The following is a 12,328-nucleotide window of genomic DNA, read 5'->3' as shown; positions in this document are numbered from 1 at the left end:
TGAAAACTTGCAAAATAACCTACCCGGGTCCAAAAAAGCACGGCGAGGCATTAGAAATAGTGAGAAGAAAAAAACCTACTACTCTCTCTGAGAGGCTGGGCCCCATCGCATCCCACCGCAATCAAGGGGGCCGTTCCCATCTCCCTGAGCCGGAGCAGAGGGGGCGAGCGGGGGGGTCAGGTCCCCTTCCCAGTGCAGCTGAGCTTGGGGCTTTGCAGCACCGGCGGGAGCCCAGAGACAGCGTTACACATGCCTTGTTGGAGCAGCGGGGAAAAAAGAGAGGAAAGCAGCAGCTGGAGAGGTTTCTCACCCTCCAGACCTCGCTGGGATGCAACCCCCTGGGAAAGGCTGCTCGTGCCCCCGGCGCGGCCCAGCCCGGTGGGAGCAGCGTGGCACTGACCGTGGCAGAGCTGCTGCGGGGTCAGGCAGCACCGGCCCCCCAGCCCGGGGTCACCGCAGCACTGGCACCTGGCTGCCCTTCCCTGCCTGCGTCTGCCGTGAGCCCCCCCCGGCTCCTTGCTCCTTCTGAGCCTCCCCGGCCTGGCCCGGCTCCTGCCAGGTGCCGGCCCTGGTGGGAGCCCAAACATCAGGGCTCCAGGATTATGATTTTTCGCTCCTCTCACAAACATCACTCGCGCTCAGACTGCCGGCCCTGCCCCGGTTTCTCTCCTCTCCAAGACCTGTGTTCACCTTGTCCCCGTCCCCAGCTGGTTCTGACGCTCTCCAGTCGCCTCCACTTTGCCACCAACGGGGACAAGAAAATGAAGGAGCACCCAGAGCCACCTCCCGCAGCTCTCCCCTCCGCCTCCTGGCCAGGCCCGGCCTCACCGACCGGGGCACTTCGGGGCACAGCAAGGTTTGGGGCCAATCCTCTTCCCTCGCCAGCTCGCATCCCTTTTACCCTTTCCAAGCCTTTTTTGCATCACTCGTTTTCTCCTTGCCATAAAGCATCACCCGCTGCACACGCAGCCCCAGCAGCCCTTTCCACTCCCCCCAGTCTTGTCCTTCTCACTGGTGTGTTGTTGGTAGAGATGAAATGAACGCCCTGCTTCCTCCCTTGCCCTCTCTACACCCATCCTTCTGCTTCCACCACCGTTGGCCGAACAGAAATTGTAAATAGAGTTCACTATTTGGATAAGGGCTTTTTTTTTTTTTTTAAATAGCCAGGCATATACATACAGTTTGCCGCTCAGGAAGTAGCACTAATTGTCGTTTCCTATAGTCAAACAGATCTATCTTTTCAATGCTGTCTTTGTGTGTGTGTCTGCGTGCGAGGGAGAAAGAGGGAAGGAATGGATACATTTATTCAATTATTTAAAGACACACACAACACAACAACAGTACCGAGGAGGGACGGTTCCTCCCGCAGCAACACTCCAGCCCTCCAGATGCGGCATTGCCCCCCCCGCCTCCCTGCAGACCCAGTAGAACAAGGCACTCGAGAGCACCCGGCAAAGAAACCGATTTTATCTGCTTTGACCATCGGCCGTGTTCTTTAACAACCCAGAACCAGAGCCTTTCCCATCTCCATCCCCCCTCCGGGGTCTCCTCCGCGCCCCGCGGGGTGGGCGGGCAGCATCCCCCGGGGCTGCGGAGCGGTGCTGGAGCCCGGGCGGTGCTGAGCACCACCGGGCACACGATAGACGCCGGGTTGCATCAGAGCAAGGAGGGGATCGGGAGCCTCTGGCACCGACGCTGACACACACTTTGCTCCCGTTTTCTTCAAGATGCCACCAAGTCACCCGGCCATCGATTGATGCCTCGGCCCGGGGGAGGCGGGGGGAGGACCAGCTGTTGCAAAAGGACATGGTAAATCTAATAGGGGCTGCTGTCAATAGAGAAATGACAGAGAAGAAGAATTGGCTTCTTAAAGTCTGCTGAACTAACACTCATCATGTAGCCGCGGACACGTATTCTCCATCGGAGCCTGGTATCCATTACTATTTTCCTTACTAGGTTTCAATTAAAAAGAGCTATATCCCCCACACGCACACCCCAAGGCAGGGGAGACATGAAAGGGAAGAGGAGGCAGCGGACAACTCCTGCGACGTTTGTTCCCAGCTCCGAGCCCTTGACATGCCCAAGGGAATTCGGCCCGACCCCGAGCGCCCGGGCCGGGGCAGAGCCGTGTCCCCGCGGGGCGGGACCCCGCGCCCGGCATCGTTCCCTCCCCGGCATCGCTCCTTCCCCGGGCTGCAGGACTCAAAAAAACCTGCTACGGGTGGATGTCCCGACGCATTTGGGCAGCGGAGGAGCTCCGGGTCGCAGCGGTGGGGGACCCACGGCGTGGCCGTGTCTCCAGTAATTTCATTTCACTCATTCTCTCTCGCGTGAAACAGAGCCCAAACTATCCCCAGCGCAAAGAAATAAATTTTTAAAACCTCACCGATTTTCTGGGGAAGGAGGGAAAAGATTTTTTTTTTTTTTCTCCAGTGCCCCAGGTAGGAGGGTTGGGGGCGGCTGGGAACAGTTTTTGTCTTCCCCTGCAGTCCCTCTCTCTGTTTGACCCCTGGCATCTGCCCGCGCAGGGCGAGGGAAGGGCTTCGCCCGCCCTGCCTTCATTGGGGCTGCAAAAGGCAGCCGAAACGTGCCAGCTCAGCCCTGGGAAACTTTTGGGTAGCGGCAACTTTCGCTGAAGAACTTGGCCGCTTCGGCCAGCCTTAAAGCTGACACCCGACGTGCAGGGGAGGGGGCTGCGAGCTCCGGCCGAGCGGCACTCCAGAAGGTGGTGTTGGAGGGAGAAAGTCCTCTCCTCCTTCCCCACCACTTTCCAACTCTCCCTGCTGCAAGGGGACAACTCCCATGAGGGCTGAGCCGCCCGGGGACCCTCACCCCCGTCCTGCTGCCCCGCCGACAGCCCCCGGCCCTCCGGCAGCCCGCTGCGCTTCACCAGAAAGCTCCTTTCTCTACATGCTCACGCATCCACACGCGATCCCGCAAAACCCGCCGGAGATCATTTCCGTGGGGAGCACAGCAAGATGGAAATAAATAATAATAATTAAAAAAAAAAAAGCAGGAAAAAAAGGGGCTCCTCTCTGTTTTTAGGGCGTGGGAGGTTTTGCAGCGCTGTTTTATTTTAGTTTACTATTTTGAACAAACTTTAGATTGATTTCCGGAAAGCGCAAACGCGCATACATGGGAAAGCGAAAAAACCGGTCCTTCGAGGTCATCTGAGAAGGGGAGACGGGATCTGCATATCCCCCCCACCTCCCCCCCCCCCAAAAAAAATCCATGTTTTTATAGTTTAAAACTACTTTGAATTATTTGCTTTTAATGGCACACGTGGCTGCAGAAAAGTCAGGCTCTGCTTTCGATCTTGCACTTGTTCCTTGCTTTTCTATACATATGTATGTGTGTGTATACACATATATAAGCTTCACAGCCCCCACTTCATGGCCAGGTTTCTCCCTCCCCGTCCCCCCACCCTTTCCCCTGGACCAAAAACAAGTCCCAGGCCACTCTTGCTCCTACGATAATTACTCCTCTGCTGGGATTCAGAAACACGGGCAGAGCCGACTTCTGCCACAGCGTTTCTCTGGAGCAGCAGGAGTGTTGTGAAAATTTATTAAACCCAGATGATCCGGGAGTTGGGGCAGACGGAAAAGATTTCCAATTAAAGCCGAGCGGAGCAGAATACAGCCAGCTTCGCGTCGCAGGTGTAAACAATATTTGTGCAGCTCTCGCTCCGCTTCCCGGAGAGGATCCTTCCCCCTCTTGTACCTGGGATTAGAGGGGAAAGATTTGGGTTTTTTTTTCTAGCACGAGGTTTTGCTGGAGAGCCGCCGGGCTCGCCCCTGCCCCGCTCGGCCGCCCCGGCGCCGGGCTCCGCGGCGCGGAGCATCCTTCCCCGCGGTCGATGCGCGCCTGGGCAGCTCGGTGCCTGCAGCCCACCCGGGGGCCCCGGCCGCCACTTCCTACCCCTGCAAAATCCCCGCTCACCTGTTGCTGCAGCCGCCGCTTTAATGGCACGGACTTAAAGGGAAGCTAAAACTCTCACCGGCGGTCTCGGAAAAGCGGCGGTGGAGGAAATTATTCCAGTTAGACGGGAGATGGGGGAGGACAAAATACACGGGGAGCCGGGGCATCACTTCTGATCCTCTGGATAAGAAGGGGAATGCGCTCCCGGAGAGCACCGGCACTTTCTCCCCACTTTGGTACCAGCTCTTGGGGGATTTGGGAGCTTAAACTCAGCCGGGAAAGTGGTTTCCTGTTCATCAAATGCATTCAGGCGCCCAAATCACCTCGGGGTCCGTGGGAGCCACCCCAACCCCCCCAAACAGCTTTTTCCTCCTTAGAGTGAGGTTTGACACTCGCTCCGTGCGCAGGGCACCCCGGCTCTGAGGTTACAGTCCAAATAAGGGAGAAAAGCATTAATGAACGTTTAATCCGTGTTTTCTTTCAATACCATTAGGACAATTGTCCGGATCCCAGGTCAGGGAAAAATGCCGCTCAGTGGAGACAGGAAGGCGACGGGCTGGAAGGAGAAGGGGGCATTTTGAGAGCGAATAAGTGGGTGCACCGTGCATGGAGCTCACCTTCTGCAAAGACAAGGCATGATTAATGCCGGCCACTTGTGTAGCCGTTTGCCCCTGCACTGGCGCAGGCACAAATCCTGCTGCTCTTCCCCCGACAGCAAAATGAGCAGAGCATGTTGTGAAAGACTCTGTCTGCACGCTGGGACAGGGGTGGGAGAGGGGGGGAAAGAGAAAGAAAATCCAAGACAAGCCCGTCCCAAGAGCTGAAGTGGGCAGAGTATTACATGTACAAACATCCAAACAAGACTCGAGCAGTACAAAGCGTCGGAAAATCCAGAGCAGCCACATAAAAAGAAAAGTTAAGTAGGAAGTGGTGTAAAAGTGTTGTCATTTATTTTGCCTTCCCTTACAGATGTTCTGCATAAAGCCCTATCTTAATGAGAGAGGAGGGAGGGAGAGAGGAGGGAGAGAGGAGAGAGGAGGGAGGGAGGGGGTGAACGCCGGGTGAACCGCGCGCTCCGCGCTCCCTCCGCGGGCGGGGAGAGGGCGCGGGGGTCCCCACCGCCGGGGCCCACGGAGGGCCGGGCTCGCCCCGCGGGGCGCTCCGTGGGCTCCGGCCACGGGATGGCGCCGCGCCCGCCCGCTCTCACCTGCCGGAGCCGCGCTCACCTGGGCGGCCTGGTCCGGGTCGCCCCCAGCCCCGGCTCTGCCCCGGGGGGGGGCTTGGGCGCCCGGAGGGGAGCAGCGGCTGGAGCAGTGGCACCGCTCATCTTAACGAATTGCAATAAAAGAGCTATTAGAAGTGACAGCCAGGCGTTTATGGGCTGAGAGACAATGCGTGCCCCGGCGGAGAGCATCTCTGCCTCCTCCGCCGGGGAACCGCGGGTCACGCAGAATAACCGGTCCCGGGGGTGAGTGATGGGGAAGGGGGGGGCCGAAGGGGATCGGGGAAGTTCAGATCCAGGCGGTGGGAGTCTGGCCGTCAGCCTTAGCAGCGCAGGAGGCATCCCCTGAGCTGCAAAGCTCGCCGTCGGGGAGGAATAACGCGGCGGGGCAAGGGAAGCGCTATGCCAGGCTTAGGGACCGGGAAGGGAAAGATCGAGTCTTGCAAACAGCTAGACTAAAAATATCCACACCCCCCCTTACATTTAAGGCTGGGTGAAGGTGTACGAGATCTAATATTTCAGGTGACATAAGATGGGAGCAAACACCCTGCCAAAAGCGCCTCCCCCTCCCCCGACATACAGTGACCACCCCCCCAAAAAAAAATCTCAAGCAACTAAATCCAAAGCCAGGTTTCGCTGTCACCCGCCAGCAAGGAGGAAAAAAAAATCGCCTTTCATGAGCCCTGCTCGTCTTGGCAAGACCAGGAAAGGAGCCGGTCGCCCCGGAGCCCCTCTCTGCCCCTTCCCCCGGGCAGGTGCCTTCAGGTGCACCCTCCGGCCCCTCCTCGCATTGAAACGACAATCCCACCCCGCAGCAAAGCGCTGGGCACAGTAGCTGGGGTTAAGCAGAGAAAAGAGCCTGTTTGCCTCTTTATTAGTGTCGAGCCTACTCTCTAATTACGAGAAATCGCTGCTCTCGGGCTGAAACGACGTGTTGTCTTGTGCTTGTAAAATACATTTCAAGTAATTCTTCTCTGTCTATAAAATACGGGGGGGGGGGGGGGATATAAATAAACCGCTGTCCATTGGTTTAATGCTATTTTAGCCAAATTGACTGGCCGGATTGGAATTCGACATAAAAGCTTTAGTTTGCAAAACATCCGCACTGTAACGTCTGGGAGACAGGGCTTGAGCTCCAGCGCGACGGGCACGTTAACTGCATTAAAACCCCTCCATACATTTTCTACCTTTTGCTTTTCTTTCCCTTTTGCAGCACATCCACCCGCTCTCCTCCCCGCCTCCGGGCGCCCGCGCCTGTTTTTCTCCAAATGAAGTATTTTACGTGATCGATGGAAAGAGTCATTTGGCCCATAATTAGGTCAATAAAATCAATGTTTATTCCTCTGATGGCCTGAAAGCTAATAAATTCCTCTTTTATATTCGCTCCCTCCGAAGATTAGAAACGAGCTGCCCCAGCCCCAGCGACGGCGGAGCGGAGCGGGGCGGGCGGCAGCCCCGGCCGGCGGGGATCGCTCCGCTCGGCTTCGCCGGGGAGCCGCGCTCCCCAGCCCGCCCCAGCGCTGGCACCAACCCAGCCTCTCCCCCCAAAAAAAGGTTTATCCAAAAAAAAAAAAAGGTTTATCCCACTCCTATCCCTCTCCCCGCTCCTGCTTATTTTTCAAGACGAGACATTTCACAGCGAATAGATTTAGTCTAACCCCCCCATCACACACACACGCGCTCCCCTCCTGTCTCACAGATAACTTCATTTCGCCTGATTCCTTTTGGAGCCCCCGATAAAAAAATACCCAAGCCTTTTCATGAACACCCAGGGAGGTTTGAAGGCGCCTTGGAGAAATCTTATTAGAGTTGGGGAAAGTAAAGCCTTTGGGACAAAAAAAGCGCGACATTTTTATTTTGCACGCAGTAATAGCCAGAAAAAAGCATCCCGCTCCTAATCAGATCAATATAGAGACACACAAATCTTTGCAAAGGTTCACTAGTTTACAGTGGGTTCCAGACCTTTGACATACATTGCGGATTAATTGGGCACTGTCAAGAGAGGGGGAGAGGAGGTGGGATTCCAGTTAACTAGTCGAGAAATGAATAAAAACGAAACATTATCGGAATTGTCTGCGGGTCCCCGTTTGTTAGTGGGGATTTGGGGATCAGCTTTTGTGCGCCGTAAATTGGATCTGAGTAGCGTGGTGCTGTCTTACACTGTCGTTTTGTGAACTGGCGACAGCTCGAGTCCATGGGAAAACTTAAAGGGAACCTGGGGCCGGTCACAGAGCCTCATTATCTCATGTCGGATACCATCTTTCGGGGAGAGCGTTTAATCAAGAGTGGCACGCAGTCCTCCCCTCGCAACCTGGGCGAACCACGCCACCTTCCCTTCCCTCCGCCCTGCCAACGGCCCGCCGCCGCAAGACGCCGGTCCGAAAGAGAGAGAGAAAAAATAATAGACCCCCTTTTCCCGAGTGCGTGAAACCGTCCTACGAGCTGGGAGGCGGCGGCGGAGCCCCCCGGAGCCCTCCGAGCCGGGGCTGCCCGCGGGAGCGCGGCGGGTCCCCAGCCCGACACGCGGGGCTTCACCCGTGCTTGTGTTTGAAGGGCCTGGGTCTCCACGCTCCCTCGGGCTCTGCCTTTGCCCACAGGGCAGGGAAGGAGCCGGGCCCGTGTCTGGAGCGAGTTTTCCCCGCGGAGCTGGACGGGGCGGTCCCCGCTGCCCACCCTCGGCCGCCGCTCCCCGCCCGCCCCGCCGAAAGCCCGGCACCGCCGGCTGCTTTCTCCTCCTCCCCGGCCTGCTTTCCCCGAGGAAGTCACGGTTTGTCACCCGCTGCCTGCCCGGGCCCCGCGGCTCGGAGCGGGGCTCCCCGGGCCGCCCCGCCGGCGGGCGCCGGGCGGGCAGGCGGCGGAGCCCCGCGGGCCCGGGCCAGCGGAGCCCTGCCAGGGTGTCACCCCGGCTGGAGGAAGGGTTTCCCTTCGCTCTCAGCAAGGTGAATTCCCAGGCAATTCTCCCTCCCGTCTGCCCTGAAGGGGCCGGCTGGCAGGAAGGGGGGAGAGGGAAAAAGAGATGGGAAGGAGCGAGCGATGCGGCAGCACCTTCCCTCCAGCCGCGGGAGAGGAGTCCTTACGGGGGGAAAACTTTTGGCATTGAAGGCAAATGTTACTGCCCGCCGTGCCGGTGCCCCGAGCACGGGGGGCTCCGGGGGCGGCAGCCGCACGCCGGGGTCCCCCGCTGCTGCCCGGGGCCACCGCGGAACCTGGCTGGGCTGGAGCGAGGGGAGCAGAGAGGGGGAGCCCTCAGCCCACGGGAACCCACAGCTGGGTGTGGGTGTCCCCCCCCCGAGCCGCTTTGCGTGCTCCCCGGTGGGGAGGGGACCCCGCTGTCCCCCCGGAGTGGGGGACAGAGTGAGGGATCTCTGGGGAGACCTGTCGAGGGGTCGGTCCGTGCCCCAGGCCCCGGTAACCCAGCGGGACGGGGCCGGGAGACACCGGAGAGCGAGGAGATGGTTATGGTGGGACCGCGGGGCCGGGTACCCCACCATCCCGCGTGGGGCTGGGAGAGCCCAAGGAAGGGACAGACGGACCTTTCCCACCGGAAAATCCGCTGCACCCCGTTGCTGCAGTTAGCGGCGGGGCGGCAGGGCGATCCCCGTCCTCCGGGCACGCCGCACCCCTCCTCCGGGGCTGGGCAAGAACGGGCCCCGCGAACCGCCCGCCAGCTCACAGGCCTCCGGGGCAAGTCCCCGTTGTCCCCCCATCCCGAGACGGAGCTTGGCAGAAGAGGGGTGGCAGCTCCCCGGGGGGCTCCCTCCCGGAGCGGGGCAGAGAGGAACCAACCCTCCCGGGGTGGAGGAAAGCGAATAGCGCTGGGCTTGTCGGAAAGAAAGCTTTGCAGAAAGACCGCATCCCCGTCCGTGCCCGGGAGCTGCCCTTCATCTCCCACACCTCCCGTGCGCGGCGGCGCGGAGCCACCCGCGGTCACGGTCACCGCGGGGCCGGCGACAAGCCAGCACAGCCCGGAGCATGCCCGCGGCCGGGCAGCGGCCTCTGCTCCCGGCCAGTAATTGGGTGTGCTTAAAATCAACCCGGCTAACAAGCCCGTTGTCCTCCTCACCCCACCCCCGCGTGTGAAACATTGTCATTAGGCGTCTAATATCTCCATCGCTTCCAGGGGGGAATGGGAAGAGGCTGCTCGAAAAAAAACCCAAACAAAAGAAAGTGTGTGAACTCCCAGCGCCCATATGCAGAGCACAATGCAAAGCGGGTTAATATCAGTTAGCAGTTTTGCAGTGACCTGTAAAGTTGCCTCTCTGGAAAGATTCTTGATGTATTACTTAACATGGCTACACAGTTATCTGTCTCGGCATTAATGCGTCCATTAAATCACTGTTGAGTAGCATCAACCTACTCCCGAGTCTTTCCGTCCCCTGGGAATATGGTTTCTAAACAGGATCAAACATGTGATGCTGACAAGTCATGAGATAAGTTATAATTAATTAGAGTTTGCTACATCCACAGAATGGGTACTTGGGGGAGTGGGGATGGACCGGGCCATTAAGGACTTCAGCCGGGAGGAGGATCTATAATATTGAGTCGGAAAACAAGAAGAAGTAATAATCAAAGGTGGCCGAAGAAAACTGCAAACCTTTAGCTTTCAGAACTCAGTCAAGATTAAAGTCGTTCTTGATGGGAAACACACCATCCCCTTCTTAATGAAAACCATGGGGAGACTGACGCTGCGGATGGCTTCTTAAAGAGGGAGAGAAAAGCCTCGCTCCAGGTTTGAGGACAAAAATCGCCGCCGCAATTTGCAAAGGGAAGAGGAGAAGGAGAGGAAGGAGCTGGGCGAAGGGACCCGCCTTGTCCAGCCGAGCAGGGAAACCGCATCCAGAGGTCACGTCCCCACCCGACACGCATTTTGGGGTCGTTTCGCAGATGTTCCCCTGATTCAGAAAGGCCCATAGCATCCCTCCCGCCTGCCCCAGAGCGCCCTGGAAGCTGCCGAAACCCCCTCTCCTCCTGGCAGACAAATGGCCCCTCTTGCCCTGCGCTGGGGCCAGCCTCCAGCCCTCCCCCTGCCCTCTCTCTGCTGGGAATGACAGTTAAAAATCAGACTGCAAACAAGTGGATTTTGGTCTGAGCTGCAATAGCCCTTATTTGCTTTGCTTTAACAAACAGCTGGGGGGGTTTACTTTCAGGCTGGCTGTAAAAGCCCCGCACGGGAGGGGAAAGGCAGAGGACGGAGGTTAACCGGCGGCATGGGGTGTCTTTTCATGCCCTTTGCGAGTCAAAGCAATGGCTGGGTTTATTTGCTTGCTCTCCGCAATAAATGGGAGCCCTTCAGGTGAGAAGATGCTGGAAGGGTGGAATGACAGGACAGATTTACACCTGTCCTTACAGCTTACTCTGACAACCCCTATAGCCTACAGAAATGACCAGTGGTGCCGCGTAGTCTGGGGAAGCCATCAGGTTCACTCTGCTTTTCTGTTGTTTTTTCTCTGTGTTTCTCCCCCCCTTCCTGCTTCTTACTCTCTTTCCCCTTTTTCTTATGGCACGACATGAAGCACAGAGAGATCGCCCCGACTGATACGTTCCCCCCAGCCACCCCCTGCCCCAGGAAGACAAATATCGCAGCCGACCCCATGGAGCCCCTTCTCGGCACCTCCTTGGTTGCGCAGGGTGCCCAAGCTCTGTGGCCACCACACTACAGCCTCCTGCTATACCGCCCTTTCATCGCTGGCCTCCTCCAATTCTCAGCTGTCCCCTCCCAGCCAAGAAGGCAGAGGGGAGATAACCCCCCTTATGTCCCCGTCCCCCCCCAACCATCCCACCTCGATGACAGAGGCTGTCCAGATGCCTCTGGAATCTAGCCGGACCCGGTTGCCATCTTCATCTGTGGAGAGGACAAAGGCTGCATTCCCCATCTCCCAACCCAAGGGCCTGTTGCCACCTCCTAGTGCCTGCTGAAAGCCCTCCTCAAAGCCAGCTCTCAAGTGTGGCATCTGGTGGAGCCAGGACTACTCAGCCCTGCGTTCAGCATTCCTGGACGAAGGGCTGCAGCCATTCAGGCTGAGGGCACGGGGGGTGTTGCTGAGGGTCCCGTCTCCTCTGTAGAGAGGGGTGGAATGAGTTTCGGTAGCCCCTAGGCAAAAACATCTTGTGAGCAAGCAACGCAGCCCCACATTTCATCACCCAACCTCATGCAAACACCACTTAACAGGACCTTTGGATGCTCTCTTCCAGCATGGGTGCCTTCAGTTATATTCAAAGAGCCAAATATAAATGCCACACGACACGGCAGCGCATAACTAAGGTCTCCTGACGGATCCCACATGCCACGTTCCCAGGACAGAGCTCCTGGGCAGCAAAGTGCTCAGACATGGGATGCACAAGACGTAGGACACCAGGCACAGAAGAAACACCAGGTCCTAAGCTGCTCTAGGCATCTTCATCTAAAGTCTGGTAGGTGCCACATTCTGCTCAGGATCTCCAGCTGCAATCCTCCTCCTGCAATAGGCAACGGAGCCAAAGTCACCCGTTCTTACCAAAAACCCAGAGAAAGTTTCTCATCTCCCCCGTGCCTATTCTTAGACTCATTCCAGCGATGATTTCCCAATTACACAAAGTGAAACCGTTTCAACAGAAAAGACAGGGAATGCCTCACAGGAGGACTCTTGCCTCCCTGGGGCTAGGAAAGTATAGAGAACCTGACCCAAATGAGGCAAGCGTGGGGATTTGCAAACAGGTCCCTCTGCTCATGGTGACAGCCCTAAGCCCTGGGCTGGGGTTATAGCCAGAGGCAAGCACTCGAGATTCCTCTAAAATCTTTGGGAACATCTAAGGGTTCGGCACTTCTGAAAATCTCTTAAGGCTTCTTCAGATGCCTGGAGAGAGATTTCACAGCTTGCTCCCTCTTAATAGCTGAGTTTCAAGTCTCTGGCCAGAAAAATAGGCTCTGCAACTTCAGAGCGCCTTCTCTAGGGTAATTAAGATTAATAACTCACCATTTCACCTATGATACACACCATTGTTGCGTAGTAATCGTGAGATAATATCTTCCATGGTAAAACTCACCCCAGTGAAGAAGATGGGCAAGGATATCACGAAGGGGTACAGGGAACGAGGAGAGGGGTTAAACCTTTTATAGCCTGGAAGGAGCAGGGGTGCCTCTCCCTGCTGCATTCCCTTTCGGAGGCTGAGACTTACTGGGGTGATTCTGCCAATGAAGACATTACAGGA

This window comes from Calonectris borealis, chromosome 18, assembly GCF_964195595.1.
Source record: "Calonectris borealis chromosome 18, bCalBor7.hap1.2, whole genome shotgun sequence".
In the NCBI taxonomy this organism is placed as follows: Eukaryota; Metazoa; Chordata; class Aves; order Procellariiformes; family Procellariidae; genus Calonectris; species Calonectris borealis.
The sequence above is the reverse complement of the archived record's forward strand: the minus strand, read 5'-3'. Positions refer to the sequence as shown.